This window comes from Apostichopus japonicus, chromosome 17 (assembly GCF_037975245.1).
Source record: "Apostichopus japonicus isolate 1M-3 chromosome 17, ASM3797524v1, whole genome shotgun sequence".
Lineage (NCBI taxonomy): Eukaryota > Metazoa > Echinodermata > Holothuroidea > Aspidochirotida > Stichopodidae > Apostichopus > Apostichopus japonicus.
In genome coordinates this window covers 7,649,749-7,670,211 of record NC_092577.1, presented here as the reverse complement: position 1 = coordinate 7,670,211, position 20,463 = coordinate 7,649,749, and the positions used below count along the sequence as shown (strand labels likewise).

At 38.2% G+C, this 20,463-nt stretch overlaps 2 protein-coding genes across 3 annotated transcripts in view; both read left to right on the top strand.

The window, feature by feature from the left end:
- Positions 1-20,463, top strand: part of LOC139985151 (uncharacterized) — a 117,576-nt gene that overhangs the window by 2,547 nt on the left and 94,566 nt on the right. The window lies entirely within an intron of this gene.
- The window catches only part of LOC139985123 (uncharacterized), an 86,569-nt gene continuing 79,809 nt past the window's right edge, over positions 13,704-20,463 (top strand). Inside the window, exon 1 of one of the 2 annotated variants that reach the window (XM_071999349.1) lies at positions 13,704-13,900. The gene's annotated coding sequence lies outside the window, so the exon portion shown is untranslated. The remainder of the gene's footprint in view (positions 13,901-20,463) is intronic. The other variant, XM_071999350.1, reaches the window with a different exon arrangement.

The following is a 20,463-nucleotide window of genomic DNA, read 5'->3' as shown; positions in this document are numbered from 1 at the left end:
ATATATATTTCAATATGTATTTTAAACTAACTTAAGACTTTGAGCTTAGACAGAAATGGCTATATAAGCAAGTTATCAGTAACAATTTGGCCTAAATGCTGCATTTTGCGTTGAATGTATCACCATCCGTTAATATGTATTGTGCAACCTCTAACAAGTACAACAACGTAACTAAATACACTAATATATATGATGCTGCAACCTACTAAAATCTATAGAAGTAAAAGAGTTCGCAAAATAATGCATTACTGTTCACTTTGTGGGACACATATTTATCTGTGTTGGACTAAACGCTTCGAAACTTTCTATTTAAGAGCGATCAACCGGTTGCTAGTTGTAACCATTGGTAGGTCTCGTAGCTTGCTAGTATTGTATCATAGTCAGAATGACACGATGAAATATACTCAAAATACACATGGTAATGTTTTCAGGAGGTGAATTAGAATACTTTAATCGCACTAATGAAAATGTAACTTCTATCTTTTCGACATACCTATTTTCAAGATCCTGACTAAGTTTAGCAAATAATATAGAGGAATATATTGTTTCACAAAAAACATTATCCCTCCATGATTGCAAAGTTTTATACGAGACATGGCAATTTTTTGACTCTCAAAGAGAAATTAAGAATTTTTTTTATTTCTTCACCAAATAAGGATAGCACCAAATCGTCATACGAAAAGAGAAGGAAGACAAGAGCCACACAAGTCGTTTATAAAAGTACATATCTTTCTAAGGGTCAGAGGCCATCGACAACTGTCTATTAAGCAAATTACTATGTTGTATAACCGTCACTCACAGTATTAGTATTAGTGTCGTTCGTTCTCGGTACTACTTAGCCATGAATCATGGATTAACATGACGTTCAATTTGCTATTTAGCTGTTCTGCCCTCTGTTGCCTTCAATGTTATACAACCAATAAAAAGACACGATCGTGACACGATCTTACCAAATCAGCACAATGACCTTTAATATTTGCTAGCATATAATATAGTAAACCTATTTATTATCATTGGCTTGTCTAGCTAAACACTTATACACTAAATACTTATAAGGTAAGATCACCCAGGCCCATTAAACATCAAGTTATATTGTCCGTCAGATACTCAGTGTCTGTTCGCCATGTTTGTTTGTTCCTCAATAACAAAGCCAGAGGGGTTACGGTACAAGGGTAGGTATGGGCGTCACAGACATACCTTCATACCTAAAAATGTTGCTTTCAGTAAAAATAGGTAAACTTGTGTTACCGTCGAGAGAGAGGCACCCCTCCCTCTATTCATAAAGTTTGGGACGCAGTTTTATGGTCATAATTTGTGGCTTGTCGTTATTTGAAAAGCAGCAAATTCGTCAATTCGACTCTTTTCGTCGAGATGTAACGAACGAATCACACGAAAACTCGAGAGGGAAAAAGTGAAATTTGTCGTGCTGTCCTCTCAGAACCACAGTACATTTTTCATCAGTGTTTAAATACGAATTTATGTTAATGGTTAAGAGGGAGGACAAGGAAGGAAGGGAGGGTGGAGGGGGAGGGGGTAGGCACAACTGTTCTTGTAGTTAATGTGATTATATGTACGTGTATATTGTATATCGTCAAAGCATTCCAGCACGCACGTTACGAATTGGGCCGGAAATGGAGAACGTTCTCCACAGAGTTGTGTGAAAACCGCAAACTTGTACCCGATTTCAATTAAACCCATTTTTGTAATTAAAATGTGTCATTTTATGTTAAATTTACATTGTTTTTTTGCTAAGAAATTAAGAAATATGCAATAAGAAAGTGCTCTGTGTTTGAAAATATTCAAGAACTGGCATTTGCGGTAGAAAACTCACGGAGGGTCCGTTTGGTCGGAACGTTTTTAAGTGATTCTGCGGTTGCCCCATTACAAGTCACAAGTCCCACAGCTTTCAGAAGTTTGTGAGCCCCCCCCCCCTCCTCACACACACCACGACCCACCAAAATTAAGCCATCATGTTTCACCATCATAGATCCATAGATTCAGATTTACGAAGCATTGAACAACATCATGTCCTTCATTATTGGCAATGGTTTGGTTTTTTCCAAAAATGGAATTTATGAATTTTAGGAGATTTCTATGTTATTGTTTGACATATGATAAATATTGTAACATAAATAGTCTATGTCAGTCGGTGTGTAGATGCACGTTATACAGGGCAATGTGTAGTTTGATTTAAAAATATCATAGTAATTCCAAACCTGACTATTCCTACTGTTTAAAGATCATCAGTCTAACGTTCAAACGAGTTTAATATTATTTTAAAGTTCATTATTGGAGTTCTAATCTTTTCTTGAAACATATTCATAATGATCGAGCTGAAGCTGAGGGAGTAGAATATATTGTAACCGAACTTGCGTAGTATTTAACTATGAAGGTTATTCTTTATGCTGGATAAACTGTTTAAGTAATGTTATAATTCTTTGTCGGGAAAACCCCGTTAATTTGTTTTCTATGACGTAAGTTATCGTGCACCTGGCCTCTCGGTCTCCGGAAGTCTGGTGACCGCAACTCTGAGGCGTTGTTCTTTGAAGTATAATTTCTCACGGGCGTAAACTTAATCCATTGTTCAGGCGAGTATAAAATGAACTGTTGGAACGTGCAGCGTGGGACTCTTTGACAAAATCTCTCAAGACGTTTACGTACGGTACGTTATCATATAATTTACTATTATCCAAGTCGGTAGGTTTCTAATACCACGGCACCGTGTATAACTGTTCGTAGATATTGTAAGCGCTCAGAATATTATTGAATACATTTGTGAGTTGTATAAATTGTTATCAAAACTGCGCTATTGCACTGAGGGAGATTACTCCCAGTTATTTAGGAGTAACGTTATTGACCGACTGTTATCATTTTACGTTATTGGGTAGCGCTCTGAATTGCGTGACAATGGGTGTACTTTAGTAGAGGTCAGTATTCTGCCGTGATTGTAGGCTACTTATATGTTTCTGACAGGCGCTGCGGAACATAAATTATTGGTGGGTGGGGGGGGGGAGGTAATGTGTGGAGACTATCTAATCGGTTGGCGCGGAGCGTATAAGAAAATGTTGGTTTTTCAAACCCCCAGATGGCCGAAAACGGCACTTTCCGAGTGCTTTATGCTGCGAATACCTAGCCCTAAAATATGGGTCTCAAACCTGCAAGTTCTCAGATTGCACGTAAAAATATGTAAAAACATTGTAATTTGTATATTTGATGATGTTTTAAGAGAGTAGCTATTACTCGTAGTTTTTAAGTGTAGTAAATTATTACTTGCAATTAAATGCAATAATAAAATAAATGTCATAAGAAAAAAGAGAAAGCATTTTTTGCTGTCAACAAATGGGTAATTCCAAAACCATGTGCAGTTGCCAACAAATTTCTATGAACCGAGCACTGTCACGAATGCATGTACCCTATACAGTACAGGTGAAATGCTAATATTGTGTTATTGTTCGTTTAATAATTGATTGCGTTTAAACATAGAGCCATGTTCCACGCCTTGCGTGTACTCGTAGTGTAAACGCAAATTTTGATGAGTGTAGCGTTTAGCTTATTACACTCTTATTTAAAACACTAATAATCGATGAGGCATGATACAGAAAATCAATTATCATATCGTTTAAATGCTCTGGCTGCAATGCTCCGCACCTACCCCCCCCCCATGTTCGCCCTGATCCCCACCACTCCCACCCCACCCCTTGAAGACGCGGTTGGGGTGACAATGTGGTCTATCGCCAGGGGACGCGCCGAGGGTCCCCTTAGCATTTACTAAAATTATTACACCTATATAGTATACGTGTGCATCGGACAGATTGACAAGTATGCATTGAAAATAGGCAGATGCACGTTTCCGGAGCCTTGGTAAATATTGGGGGGGGGGGGCTTATCATGCATTTGCCCCTCAATTTTTCATTCGGTGGGCTGCGCCCCCCAAAGCCCCCCCCCCCGGTTCCGCTGCCACTGGTTTCTGTAGGACTGTGAACTACATGAACCATACGTCCTGTTACAGGTATTGTGAAATCAAGTGTATTCGGATGGAACGCTTGAGTTCTATACTTTACTGTGTTTGGTCGCTTGAGTTATATACTGTATTGTGTTAGGTCGCCTGAGTTATATAATTAACTGTGTTAGGTCGCTAGAGTTATATACTTTACTGTGTTTGGTCGATTTACAACAATGGTAGCTCTTATGATGATTTCGTATTTAACTGAAATAATTCTAGTTTGTTTTCTCTCTTCTAATAAAATTCCACGATCCCACAAATACTATCATAAACCATAAATTATCTTTACAAAGCGCCCTTTATTTAAAATACTATGTCATGGGGATTATGATGGTTATATAAATATCGAATGAACATTAATCTTACGTTATCAATTCTTTCAATAAAACCACCCTCATTATGGAGGGTCATATAAGCAGAATGAAGTCTGATTCAATAAACTGGTGAGTAAAATGACAGCACAAAGTTCACAAAACTTGTTGTTGACATTGTGTAAAAATATATTTATTGCTCAATTCGAGGGGAGAAGATATGGTGAGTAGGTTATAAAGTAGTCAGCTGACAAAAATTAACCAATCAGCGACAAGCAGATTTGATATGGTCGTTGAAAATATTATTTACCTGATTTATTGATCAAATGTGTCACCCTCGGCACGTTTACTTTTGGAAAAAACCGTAAATTGGTACCTGGTACAAGGCACGGATCTGGAAGGGTGGAAGGGGTTAACAGGTAGTAATTTGCACAACCGTGCATGTATACCAAATTATACACCTCGTTTATATTCTAATAACTATATGCCACAGAATACCAAATTTCATGTCCAAAATGTTACTTTTCTGGGGAAACTTTTCCAAATCCTGAATTCACCTGGGCCGATAGACAGCAGAAGATGCAAGACAATTTCAATACTTCGAAGCTATCCTTCATACATATCACTTGCAATTTCCATAAAGTCGATCAGTATTGGCTCTAAACATGCTAGAGAAGTCGAATAAAGGTCAACCATGTCCATTTTGCATTACTCTGTTACCCCAGGCGCATATCCAGGGGGGCGTTGGGGGCGCGCCCCGCGGGTAAGAAAAAGAGGAGAGAAAAAAAAGAGGAGAAAAGGGGAAAAAAGAGGGGGAAAAAGAGGAGGAGGGAGAGGAAGGAAGGGAAAAGAAAAAGAAGAAGGAGAGAAAGAAAGGGAAGAGAAAGAGGAACAGTGACATCATTACAGTGCCGATCCCTATTATATATACATGGCCGGGTAGCCAGTGACGGATCAAGGATTTCGGAAGGGGCTTGCGCCTCACCCTACCCCTTACACCGACAAATTCATTTTTGACGTTTCCATTTTTCCTCTCTCACTAATGTATCTATATATATGCTATGTATGGTATATCATAACGCGTGTGTGTATGGACGACTTAAACAATAAATTGTGCTATGAAACCACTAAATGTGGCTGGTCTCGAACTCGACCGAGGTGTAGGGGAACATGACGCATTTCGGGAAGGGGCGGCCGACCCCCTCCCCCCTTTCGGCCAAATTTTTTTGTACGCTTGGCGCCAACTGAGGGTGGCGCTACGCTTAGATAGTTTGCCTAAAGGGTTCGCCCCTCCCTTGGCAAATTATTCGCTACGCGCCTGTTCGAATTTGTAAAACAAACAACAAATGTCACATCATATCAGTGAAAATGGCGGTTCCAAGATAAACTGCCTCAAAACTGTCGATGTGTGTAGTCATAAGAACCCAATCATTGATTTGGGGGGTGTAACGACTTGCCCGAAATATTAAACCTAAACTTTTCGCGCGCTCCGCGAGCGTTCAACGTGTTAATGTCAATATCATGTAAGCAAGCATCGGTTATTACATCGCCAGCCACCGTACGGCCCGTGGAAATAGCGCAGTAAACCCAGTGGCGGACTCAAATGGACTGCTGGCGCCCTTTTCAGTTTTTCACCACCCTTTACTTATTCGCGGTTATTGACTTTTTTTATTGCGCTCTCACCTACCTATTGACATTTGTCACATTTTGTTGGTGTAATTTTCTGACAAAATGGCGATGGCACCTATATATTCTACGTTTATCCTCAAATTAGCAAGGCCCGGAAAGGATCATTTCCGACGATCTAGGGAGTATCTTTACTCAAAAATTGTCTGTACGCTCCGCGTCAACTCGTGGTTGCGCTCCCCTTGATAATGTCGAAAGCGCCCCTACAGACCATTCCTGCCCCCTCTGACCAATACTCCTAGCTCCGCCACTGAGTAACCGCGGGATGCTAATGTAACAACGAAATGTCTTATGTAGATTTCAGATCAAATTCTCTTTTACATTAGTAATGGCGAGTGGCTTAGAATTTTATTTTAATTATCATGGAGATATTTTGTAAACTATTCATTTCCTTTAGCTACATCATGGCAATTTACGTCTTCTCTCAGTTAGAGCCACCCCCCCCCCACCTCCTACGCCTATGTGTGTAGTGTTCGGTTCCGAAAATATCTGGTATTTTTCCATTTCCTTCAACCAAGTTTATAATAGCCGTTATAAGAGGGATTAATATTGGTACACCGATAAATTAACTGTGTCTGAATTTTCGAAAATTTCTTGACCAACATTCTTCATCATACCTCCCTCTACTTGTGCAATTTTGACCGGTCTGTTAAGGATTGAAGGAGGCTTTTCTATATTGGTTGTCCATAGATGACATCTTTGCAACATTATGGGTATATTTTGAAGTGAGTTTATTCACGAGAAATGTGAATTTTCAATTCTGAACAAATAATGGGCTGAAAACCTTGAAAAGTTGGGCTGTCGGGCATGTGGGCCGCGACGTGTAATCACCTACAAAAGCAATGAACCACAGGACATGCGATGAGGTCGAACATGATGTGTGACTGGTGAAAATCTTCAAAAAGGTTATGCATGGAAAACAAACTATTGGGAAAAACTTGGTTCTTGGGCAAAAGTGTATATCTGGTTGGTCATTTTCAAGGCCGAGAAGTGCCGTTTCCGGTGATCTGGGGGGGGGGGGGGGGGTATAAAAACCAAAAATTTCCTTGTACGCTGCGCGCCAACCGATGCTGGCGCTCCGCTTAGATAGTAATTCGCGCCCCCCCCCCCGGGTTAGAAAATCCTGGATACGCCCATGTACCCTAATATCAATCCCCTATATGACACGTGATAATGTCTATTTAGTCGATTATTACGGTCTTGACAGGATTTTAATACTTTTGAAAACATTTATTGACTTAAAACTATTAACATGCTTGCGTTCATTAAAATCCTGTTTAGAAGAAAAGAAAAAAGAGCAAATAGTTTTGGAGGATGGAACTGGACTGATCAGCTTCACAAATCTAGAAGTGTGTCTAGCTTGATCAATTGTAATTTTCAATGTAAATATTCAATATTCAGTTCTATGGTCCCATTGTAGGGTGTACATCATGATTCATTGTTACACATCATTACTGATATCATATTATTACCCTATGTATTTCGTACAGTGATTTATTGTAACATATTGACACGAGCAACGTCACTCATACATTACTACCAGAGATTTTGTATAGCGCTTCTGCGCTCGATATCTTTCTGCGTAGCAGCAACGCTTTTGCAGTACAAGAAATATCTTATGTGACATGTCCAAAACAAATATAAAGTGTGTGTTAACTACAAATATATCGGGCTAATATCGATATCCGTATTCATTACACCCATTCTCTTTAAAAATATAATATTTCGTGTAGTTTGTAGACTACGTTTATATCAAACTAAAGCGCAAACGAATTTACACAAAACTGTGTTTCATCGACATGGCAAATAGTTAATCAAAGCATGAACACAAGTTCTGGACGAATAAAAGGGGGATAAAAAGAGAATGATACATAAGATAATAATTTAAAGTTGGAAATACGTTTTGACTAACACGAAATGTTTCAAGTTTCTAGATCTGCTGTAAATCTTTATTTTACAGGGCGCTCGACATTATCCCTAGATCAGTCTCTTCGCGGAAGTTCTTTCGGAAATACTTCCGTGACTCTTTAAATCTTAGCTTTTTGTTGTTGGTTGTGATGAAGTTTTCTTCCGCAGAGATTAGACTAATGAGTGCGGTTACGAGAATTAAACCTGCTGTTATTGGTAACTATAATATGATAGTGTCATATATACACGAACTAACTTTAACCTGCTGCTATTGGTCAAAATAATCTGATAGTTTCATATATACACAAACCAGCTTTAGGGGAGAACAGATCGTCATTTTTTGATTCCAGATTCCAGAGTGTCAGCTCGCGCATACACAGCAACGAGGCTCAAAGTGATCAGTAAACACGGTTTTCCATTTTTTTTTTTTTTGGGGGGGGGGGGGCTTGGTGACACCAGTTTTCACTTTAATTATCTTATCTTTTTTCTTATCTTATCTTAATTATCTTATATTATAATTATCTTATTAGGACTTATATGACAGCACCATTGGATAGGATGCTGGAAAGGCCCATTGAAATCAAAATCACTCGATCAAATATCGAACGACTTTATTCTGTGAGTTCATTACATGGCGTGTAGAACGTCGGTTCATCATTCCTTTCGAGAAAATACCAATCAACATATCTATTTATTCTGAAAATGTTACAGCAACTTGATCCTTAAAAATGCTTCATTTATTCTATCAATAACCATCACTTTACCATTACCAACCTAATCGTGTGCTGGTGTCAACCTAATTGAGGGTGTATGTCATATATTCGGTGTATAAACGACCACCAACTCGCGGACGAATAACCTTTTACTTTCGAGGGCGCTTGACCATCTCATTCTTAATACGAGTGAAAATTAAAACTAGACAGATCAAACACCAACCTTGGTTATGAGAGTGTTGAATAATCTGATAAATATTGATTAACGTGATAAATATTGAATAATCTTATCAAATTGAATAATCTGATAAATATTTTGCATTGTCGAATTTATTTGAATGATATTACTGGATTCAATTCTGTTTTGTTCTTTTCTAATAAAACTGAACAATTTCTGCCTAGTTGGGAATTTTTTTCGTCTGTCCACTGTCTTGTTCTACCAGGGACGGCGAAAGAGTTTTAAATCATGAGAAGTGTTGGGGTGGGGATTGGGGGGGACACACTCCAATGGGCAGTGGGGCTAAAGACCACCAAGTTACATATAAACTTTCCGGCAAAACTGTTTTCTGTGCATGCCGTATCACAAAATACAGCATTAATGATCTGTTGTAACAAAAGAGAATATTCTAATTGTTATTGTGTTAATGCATTCAACAATATGGTACATCGTAACTTTCAAAAAAGGGTATTTTTACAAAATTAAAAATTTATAAGGGGAAAGGGGCACTTTTACAGGGTACTTTATTATTGTAAATAATATCGTTAATATATACCCCCCTACCATTCCCTACCAGACACATCACTGCAAGCTTCATGTAAGTGGTCTGAATTTGTTCAATATTACTATATGGTTGTACAGAAGGGCTGCAGGTGAAGTAAATGGCAGAACAAAGTTCACAATGATACTTGTTGCTGTCACTATGTAGTAAAAATAATCTTCAGTAAGGTCAATATGCAACAGAGATCTGCTATGTAATATAACTAATTAACAGGAACGGAAAGCCAATCAGAAGCAAGCAGAGTAGATTACGTATCTGATTATATATACATGTATATAATAAAATATCAAACAATTACCTTAATTCAATAGAAAGAGTATTATATTAGTGTATGTTTAAATCCACATATATAAAGAACTTTAGGCAATTTAGGGGTAGGGTTAACCTAACCAAGACATGAAGAACTGAACATTTCAAAGCTGTATCTTACACATATTAGTCATTGGTAATTATCATACAGGTGTTATTGTCTATAAATTTGCTATAAAACTCATATAATGGTCATTTATGTACATTATTTATAACTACATTCAACTATTCCATTTTAAACATTTCCCTCTTTGACACATTATCTATCTGAGCCCATTCTAAGCCACTTGATACTCGTGATTGTCAACTTTGATCGGATTATCGTGACTTGATACACCCAATCAGACATGGGCGTACACAGGGGCCACCCTTGTACCCCTGGGAAATCAGAGTATTATACAATAAAGCAAGAATAACTCAAAATGATAAGGTCCTGTACCCCAATGAGGCTGAATGCCTCTCGGAAAAATAATGTGTTCGATAAAAAAAGGAATATTTGAAAATTCAATATCTGAAAAGTAAAAATGTCTCAGCTCAAGTCCCAGGATTCCTAGCAGGGCTTAGAATACATTTTGGAGTAATATAATTCCTTCCAGTAGCCAGCAGCCAGAGGGGTGGGGAAGAGGGGTGTAGGCAAGGAGATGTAGACTCCCCCACCCCCACCCACCACATATATTTCGAGGACGAGAAAAGGTGGGCAAAAAAGAAGTGACAAACTAAAAACAAAATAGCCATAATATTTATGTATCATACTAGATAGGCTACTTGTGTTTATAGTACGGCGTATTCTGCCACTGATCAAGGTTTCCTTCATTACTAAGCACATACTAAGCACATAACGAGATTTCTCCAAACAAGTTAACTTTGCTTCAGTAATTTATTAGCCTCAGGAAACGTTGCGTGCGTCCTAAGACGCAATAGATTGTCGTCGTTAATATAAACCAGCACAACATCTATATTTGGGTCACTGAGATCTGATATACCTGTTTATATACGGTACCTATTCTAACGTACTTTTATGTACTTGTGAATGTGGTATATCTTTAATATATAGGGCCGTAGCAACAGTGATCAGTTGAATACGTTAAATAGATTGGTTCGTTACCTATACAAGTTTTACATAGCAGTATAGTATTATTATAAATATACTTTAAAGACCAAACTGGAATAGATAGACAAAAGTATAGTTTAACCTCGACTAGTCAAGCTAATAACCTATATTTGTATGATAAATTAATATAAAAGAGAATTGGTAATTATGAGAGAATCTGAATGAGCCAATGAGAACACGCTGATACATGATATGATAAGGGGTTACTTATATCTTCATCTTTTCTATAAACACGAACGATCATAATCTGCCTATACTGTGGGATGATTATTGGGGTACCACGTGACCTATTCCTGTTCATTGTATCTTTATACAGAAGGCAGTGGGACGTATATCAAAATATCGTTAAGATTATGTCCAAGATACATACAATACGGAAAGAGTGGGTTGCAGGCATCGGAGCAGTGTGATATATGACATTCATTTAAGGGTAAAACCGCCAAACTCTTGGAGAGAAAACAGTCCCTGTTAAGTCTGTACCACAAATGTCAATAATTTACGTTTTAGAACCAATAAAAAACACAAACTTTTTAATAATATTTGTCGTTAATTTACCAACAGAGTGGCACTTCTTAAGAGACAAGGGCACTTTTATATTTTGAAAAGGGTCCTTTTTATTAATAAGGAGCATTTCTTATATAGGAATCTATCTCAAACTTACACTGGTTGTATAGATGAGCAGACGAATTAAATGATGGAACAAGATTCACAATACTGCTTGTTGTTATTGTGTGATGTTGATAATCTTCAGTACGATCAATATTTAAAAGAGATATGCTATAAGTAATTTAAATATATATATATATATATATATATATATATATATATATATATATGTATATACATATATATATATTTATATAATAATAGGTTTTATTGTTACTAAACTCGATATGAGCTTTGTCGTATCCAGAGGGCTAAAAGGACAGGGACCCCCCCCCCCTACTCCCCTCAATCAAACAATTTTAGGGGACGAAACCGGGGTTGGCAAAAGGACAATCGGAAAACGAAAATAATTAGCCATGATAAATATAATATTGGATAGGCTGCTTGTGTTTATAGTACTGCGTGATCTGCCTCTGGTCAAGTTTTCCATCAATAGTCATGCTTAGCATAGAACGAGCTTTCATCGAACAAGTTTCCTTTGAATCAATAATTGACTCTTTTAGACAAAGTTACCTGCATCATGTGGTACCGGCTTGTCGTCTTTATTAAAACAACATCTCTTTTTGGGTCCATGGTATATGGCTACCTGCGTATGCTGCCTATGTACGTACTATTATATACAATAAATATATATAGTATACCGTAGCCACTGGGAGAATGGGAACACGTGCTCCTCCATTCCACTACCCTCCCTTACTTCTCCCCTGCCCTTCCACTCCCCAACCCTTCCACTCCTCTCCTCCTCTGCTCCTTCCCATCTTCTCCCTTCCCCTCCCCTAAATGAAGTGGAAAGTTGTTTTATGACAAACGCCAGCAGAGTTGTATATACATAAAGGTTGACGTAATATAATGATAGCATCATTTTGCAGTCTGCGGCTATAAACAAATTATGAGATATGTGACCATTGAAAAGAGGGGGCCCGGTATTGTCCTCGGGACCGGACCTGGCATTCGTCGCTCCTACAATAGAGTGCGCAAGGGGATGGAGGAGGGCAACTGGGCCATGGCCCAATTTCGGATCGTCAGTCAGGGGATGTGGGCGATGGCCCCACCTCGGGTCATCAGTCGGGGTGCAATGGTGTGGACAGTGCATGTGGGTCATGGTCACATCTCGGATCCTCAGTCGTTGGGAAGTGGTTCACTCGGAGGATTGTTGCAATCATCCTTGTGAGAATTGGACCTTGACACGGCTGTATCATCAACCTAACTATTATGTTATCATGTATTAGTGAACATTGCGTTGAGTTGCGAATATGCACTGCGCATAATTTTATGTCTAAATTTTATCTTTTCGCGGCAGGATCTCCAGACTCCCATCTCATGTAGCAACCGGTTTCAATAATCCAGTTCAGTCCCCCTACTCTTTAAAGTCCTTCATCCGCCTCTGGGACTATCACAAAAGTTCAGACTCCAATACCTTAAGCAATAGGGAGTAATTGATACCCAGCCACCCTTCCCCCCACACACCTTTGATATTCTGGGCACGCCATTGCGCTACTGCACCATATTATCGCCTAACTGAAGCATATAAAGTTCTGAAAAACAATATGATTTTTTCAGTTTTCTAACATGATTCAATAATTTAAAAACATCTAACCCGTTCATATATAAGAGGCATTGTTTATGACTTTAACTATAACTTTTTTTTCTTCCGTTCAATTAAAATCCTGTCTTACTGCAGCTAATCAACAACGGATAACTGACTGAGACATATTGTTTGTTGCTAGAACGGGACTCTTATCACGGACCCTTGCAATCCTAATCTTAGTTTTGTTAGAATCCCGCTCTAAAGCTCAATATATCTACACCCTTTTTCGTGTAAATGTGTATAATTTCTTTCCTTTTTTGTAATATGTTTAATAAACAGTGGTTTTACGTTGTTTTTATTTTCGTTTACCAATCTGTAGATTTCTTGTCAAGACATATTCAGAGTTAGCCATCGCCGCTTTTATTTGCATTTACACAGTTTGCGCACTTCACATGCATATTACAAACATAAGACAAAATACATCGGAAACTTACAATGGTTGTTTTACTAATGGGCGTAACTGAGAGCAATGCATATACGTACAGTAGGTACTTTAGAACGGCTGATATGACAGAATAAACACAAAAAGGCATAAAAATCAGCTATAAATTGTATTATCAAATAAAGTATTTTATTGCGTATACTATAAAACATGAACTTTGTAACCAGTTCAACTATGAACTGATTCCTACCGATACTTATTTAGCGTCCAAGATCGTATGTTAGAACGTCACATGACCTACAAGACGCCATCTTGTCAATTGGATGTTCTTCATTCCTGTTTCCGTATGTTCTTTATCGTGATTTTCATATTATTTAAGGATTAAAGGATTCTAGACTTAAATTCTACTCTGGTTGATAAACCCAAAAAGCGATGATCGTACTGGTAAGTAACGTACATGAGACAGTAACGGTGGGAAGCTATATATATATATACTGATATACTAAACAGGTCATAACAAAGGATATATCTTCAATTTATGACAACAGCTTACTATATTAACATGGCGTCTTCATGGCAATTCTAATGTATAAGAATTATAATCCATGTCTGTATGATCATATTTCCATGTCGATTGTAATATTTCAATAATTTAAAAGCAATATTGTTGAGCTCATGTTAGTCAAACTGTTATTATGTAAATCCTGGTTATTTGAAAGTTCATTCATGTAGCCACAACATATCCCTTCCAATCAAAACATGTGCTATCCTTTAACTGTATTGCTTTCAGACCAGATCATAAATAAACTAACAGAGTCTGTTCGAAAGAGACATTTAGTCTTAAAATACTTTCATAGCAGAAGTTACGCCTTTAGGCTTAGGTCCAACCTAAATGAATGAAAGAAAATCGTTCCTCAATGTATAGGCTTATTTTCAGCTTGCAATTATATGCATCAGAGAGAGGCATTTGTCTTACTTTCTATCCGTCCGGGACATGGAGTAAATCATGTGGGAAGTATATGGACCATTGGATAACTTTTACTAAGATAAATCTAGTGGGAAGTTCATGGGAATATGATATAAGTTAGGTCTATATGTGGGAAGAAAAGAGAACATTGAATAAGTTAAATTCGGCTTACCCGGTGGGAATGTGGTTCTTGTCAGTAAAACCACGGTGAAAAATTACACTCTACGCACTTCCCGATACTTAGGAAAACTTTTAAAAGGTTAGCAAAAACAGATTCAGTTTAAGAATTTAACTGATTTTTAAAGTTTTCGTTTTGTATGATAACAATCACGTGACTGATATTTTGGCTTTCTCAGGGTGTCCTGGCTGGAGTTATATACTTTCCTGTGTTTAGTCGATTTGCAATGCTGTAGCCCTTATAATGATTTAGTATTAAACCAGAATTAATTCTGGTTTGTTTTCTCTCTTCTAATAAAATTCCACTATCCGACAAGTACTATCATGAACCATTAACTATCTTTACAAAGCGCCCTCAATTTGACATACTTTGCATGCAGCTTATAAAGATTATGTTAATATTGAATGAATATTAATATTACGTTATAAATTTGTCAGTAAAACCACCCTCCTTAGGGAGGGTTATATAAGCAGAATGAAGTCTGATTTAATACCCTTGTGAGTATATGACAGCACAAAGTTCACAACACTTGTTGTTGACATTGTGTTAATATATATTTATTGCTTAATAAGTCTCGTATGGGATATTTGCGGTATTCTACAGTAAAAAACGAATGACACTAAGTCTATTTTAATTTAAAGTGGTCTGTTTAGTCCAATCTAAAGCTGGAAATTGAAAGCTGATTCAATACCCTGGTGAGTAAATGACAGCACAAAGTTCACAAAACTTGTTGTTGACATTATGTAAATATATCTTTATTGCTTAACATGAGAGGAGAAGATATGGTGAGTAGGTTATAAATAACTCAGCCAGAAAGATTAACAAATCAGCAACAAGCAGATTTGATGTGATCGTTGATAATAATATTTACCTGATACATTGATCAAATAAGTCACCCTCGTCACGTTTACTTTTGGAAATACCGTAAATTGGTACCTGGTACAAGGCACGGATCTGGAAGGGGTGGGAGGGGTGGTAACAGGTAGTTATTTGCACAACCTCGCGTGTATACCAAATTATAAACCTCATTTATATATATTTCAATAACTATGCCTCAGAATACCATATTTCACGTCTTAAATGTTACTTTTCTGGGGAGCCTTTTCCAAATCCTGAAATAACCTGGGCCGATGGACAGCAGACGATGCAAGACAAATGTCAATGCTTCAAAGCTATCCGTCATACATTTCACTTGAAATTACCATAAAAGCAATCAGATTGGCTCTAAACATGCTAAAGATGTCGAATAATGGTCACCCATGTCCATTTTGCATTGCTCTGCTACCTTTGCATCAATCCCCTATTTCACACATGATAATGTCTATTTAGTCCATTATTACTGTCTTGACAGGCTTTGAGTACTTTTGAAAACATTTATTGACTTTAAACTATTGACATGCTTCCGTTCATTAAAATCCTGTTTAGAATAAAAGAAAAAAGAGTTTTGGAGGCTAGAAGTGGACTGATCTGCTTCACAAATCTAGGGTGTCTAGCTTGATCGAATGTAATTTTATTTTCAATAACATGTAAATATTCAGTTCTAAAGTCCATTGTAAAGTTTACATCATGAGTGATTGTTATACATCATTACTGATATCATATGTATGTGTGTGTATTTCCCTGTGTATTTCCCTGTGTATTTCATACAGTGATTTGTTGTAACATATTGACATAAGCAACGTCACTCATACACTACTACCAGAGATTTCTTTTAGCGCTTCTGCGCTCGATATCTTATTTCGTAGCAGCAACGCTTTTGCAGTACTAGAAATAACTTACTTCACATGGCCAAAACATATATAATGTGTGTGTTAACTACAAATATATTGCGCTAATATCGATTTCCGTATTCATGACATCCATTCTCTTTAAAATATAATGAAATGGTGGTGTAGGCGGTTTTACACTATCTAACGCAACGTAGTCGCCACAGGCGCGGCGGAACGGAAAAATTATTGGGGGGGGGGGCTAATGTGTGGAGACTATCTAAGCGGAGCGCCACCATCGGTTGGCGCGGAGCGTACAAGAAAATTTTGGGTTTTTTCAAACCCCCAGATGGCCGGAAACGGCACTTCCCGAGTGTTTTATGCTGCGAATACCTAGCCCTAAAATATGGGTCTCAAGCCTGCAATTTCTCAGATTGCACGAGAAAGTCTGTAAAAACATTGTAATTTGTATATTCGATGGTGTTTTAAGAGAGTAGCTATTACTCGTAGTGTACTCGCAAAGACGTTCTAGAGTGTAGTAAGGGCAGTGGCGGAGCTAGGGGTATTGGTCAGGGGGGAGGCAAGATTGGTCTGTAGGGCGCTTTCGACACTATCTAAGCGGAGCGCCATCACAGGTTGGCGCGGAGCGTACAGAAAAATTGTGAGTAAAGATACTCTATAGATTGCAGGAAATGACCCTTGCCGGGCCTTGCTAATAGCTTGCTAGCAGATAAACGGAGAATAAATAGGTGTCGTCGCCATTTTGTCGGAAAATTACACCAACAGAATATGACAAATGTCAATAGGTAGATGAGAGCGCAATAAAATAGTCAATAATCGCGAATAAGTTAAAAGTAGTGAAAAGCTGAAAAGGGCGCCAGCAGTCCATTTGAGTCCGTCGGGGGGGGGGCATCCGCCCCTGACTGTATGGACGCTTCGCCACTGAGTAAGGGGATGTTGGAGAACTGGCTGAAATGAGGCAAGTCATTGTCCTAAGACGAAGTTGTGTTGCGCTTACCGGTACTCACACTCACTGCTTCCACTTTTCACGGGGCGTGAAGACGCGGTTGGGGTGACAATGTGGTCTATAGCCAGGGGACGGGCCGAGGGTCCCCCCAGCATTTACTAAAATTATTACACCAATATAGTATACGTGTGCATCTAACAGATCGACAAGTATGCATTGAAAAATGGGCAGATGCACGTTTCGGAGCCTTGGTAAATATTGGGGGGGCTATCATGCATTTGCCCCCTCAACTTTTTCATTGGGGGGCTCAGCCCCCCCCCCAAGCCCCCCCGGTTCCGCCGCCACTGAGTCGCCAAGAACCTGAAGTATTTTTAAGGGAGGGCCCGAGGAACATGAGCTTATAGCATGCTCCTCATGGTGAAACAAAATTGCACCTATTAGGTAAATTGAGTGTACTTTTAATAGTAGGAAAGACTAGCGTAGGTTCCTATGACCAACTACACCGGTTTCTGCTCTCAAACTTTATAGGAGGAGCTTCATCAGTAGCAAGCCTTTGAGTATTTTATATTCGGCATGAGCGTCTCGTTCTCAAAATGCATCTATTTTCTGTGCACGAGTTTTTATGGACTCATAGTGCAGTTATAAGAGCATCTAAAAAAGCTTCGTGTGAACCTTGAGAGTCAGCTGATTCTTCGTTAGTACGAAACCTTGAGTTAACAAGTAAATCTTTGAGATTTTGGGCCCTTTCGTAGGCAGGATTCGGTTGTTTTGGAAACAGTTTGGATAATTCCGCGTGTTGCGAAATTAAGTGCCAATGTTTCAAAAGTGCTTTTTTTTCAAATGCGTGTTTTTGATATGGGGTGTATTGGTAAGCTTGAACACCAGTGGTGGTTCCTTTTGTTTAGGTTTGGTAGTGAGGTAATGCCTACAGTTTTCAAATTTTATGCCTTTCGTGGCTGAGGCAATTTCCTCTTTCTTATAGTTACGGAGTAACAGTTTCTCTGTGAACGCGTTTTTTCTGTTAGAAATCAGTCTCGTTGTTACAGAGACGTGCGTATCGTAATATTTCCCCTTTAAAGAAGCCTTTAAAGTGGCAAGTGGGTGTGCAGAGTTTCTGTCGAGGTATTGGAAGGTTTTCGTGGGTTTGGTGTAGACTTTAGTGTCTAATAACCCATTGGTTTCGAACCTTGGACCTTTGAAGATTTTCAAATTTCATTTTTGCGGTCGGTGATCCGTTTCCGCTTATTATCGGTCTACCGGCAAATTTTGAGTTAGCCGGGGTGATTTATGAATTTTTGGTAGCACATATATGACTTGCAGCTTGATCCTGTTTTCGATCCTTTTGATAGAAGACCTTTGCCGACATGATATGTGTTCTTCTTCTTTTTCGGAGAAGGATGAGTCTTTATTGACTGGTGACGAAGGAATCACAGGAATAAGTAAGTCCATCACTGGATATGCCTTTCGACGGAAAACCCTTGAGATTAAGTCCATTTTAACGGACGTTGTTCAGTCGGAAGCCCTTTGTTTGCCTTTACGGACGTTACTGAGGAGTTGTAAACCATTGTTATTTTGGTCAGCTCATCGGTTTGGGAGTAGCTCTTTTGTAATAGAGTTGGGTTCTGGGGAGGCAGTGATATCCGTATTCATTACATCCATTCTCTTTTAAAATATAATATTTCCCTCTACACTATTTACCAAGCGACTCAATTGAAGATAGTTGACAACGTGCAGTTTGTAAACTACGTTTATATCAAACGAATTTACACAGAACTGGGTTTCATAGACATGGCAAATAGTTTATCAAACCATGAACACAATTTCTGGACGAATAAAAGTAGATTAAAAAAAATATGAGAGATAACATAATAATGTAAAGTTGGAAGTACGTTGTGACTAATCCGAAATGTTTCAAGTTTCTACATCTGCTGTACATATTTATTTTAGAGGGCGCTCGACATTTTTCCTAGGTCAGCCTCTATGCGGAAGTTCTTTTGGTAATACTTCCGTGGCTTCTTATATCTTAGCTTGTTGTTGTTGGTTGTAAAAATGTTCTTCCGCCTAGATAATGAGTGGGGTAACGAGCATGAAAACTACTGTTTTGGGTAAATATAAATCTTACAGTGGCATATATACACGAACCAGCTTTAAATTAAGAGAGAACACATCATCATTATTTGATTCCAGATTCCAGAGAGTCAGCTCGCACATACACAGCAACGAGGCTCAAAGTGATCAGCAAACACGGTATGTGGCCCTGGTTTTCCATGGTTTTGTTTGGGCGTGGTGATACTAGAGAATCTTAATGAGCCAATGAGAACACGTGGATAAATAAAATGATAACGGGAATTACTTCTGTTTTCATCTTTTCTAATAAAAAAAGCAAACGAACTCATAATCTGCCTACTGTGGAATGTTTATAAGAGCACCAAGTTACCTATTCCTGTTCATTGTCTCCTTATAAAGGGGCTTCGGAAGATGATTCGAGTCAGAAGGGGGGGGGGGCGGATGGCAGATATTGAAAGCAGCGGGACATATAACAACTTATAGCTAACATGTTGTCTAAGGTAACAATACGGAAGGAGTGGGTGACAGGCATCGGGTCAGTGGGGTATGTGACATTCAGTTAAAGGAAACACCGCCAACATCTTGTAGAGAAAATAATCTCTGTGGATATCGCACCACAACTTGCAGTAAATATGGTCTTAGAACAAAAGAATACTTTTCAATATATGTATATATATATATTTTTTTTTAACTACAGGGGCATTTTTAAATTACACAATTTGAAAAGGGTACTTTTCTTTAAAAAAAAAAAAACATTTCTTAGTAGAGGAACCAATCTCAACATTACACTGGTTGTATCGATGAGCAGACGAAGTAAATGACAGAACAAGATTTGTTTTATTTTTCATTTTATTTGATTCACAATACTGGTTGTTGTTATTTGTGTGATGAATCTTCAGTACGATCAATATGTAAAAGAGATATGCTAAGTGATGTAAATCCATGGAAGATTAGCGAATAAGAGGCAAGTAGAGTAGGTTGAGGTTCTTAAAAAAAATAACATTCAATTAAGACCAGTAATCCAATTCACTGGAAATGTTTAACAACATAGTATGTGTGATGTAGATAATCTTCAGTATGATCAATGTGTAAAAGAGATATGCTAAGTGATGTAAATCCATG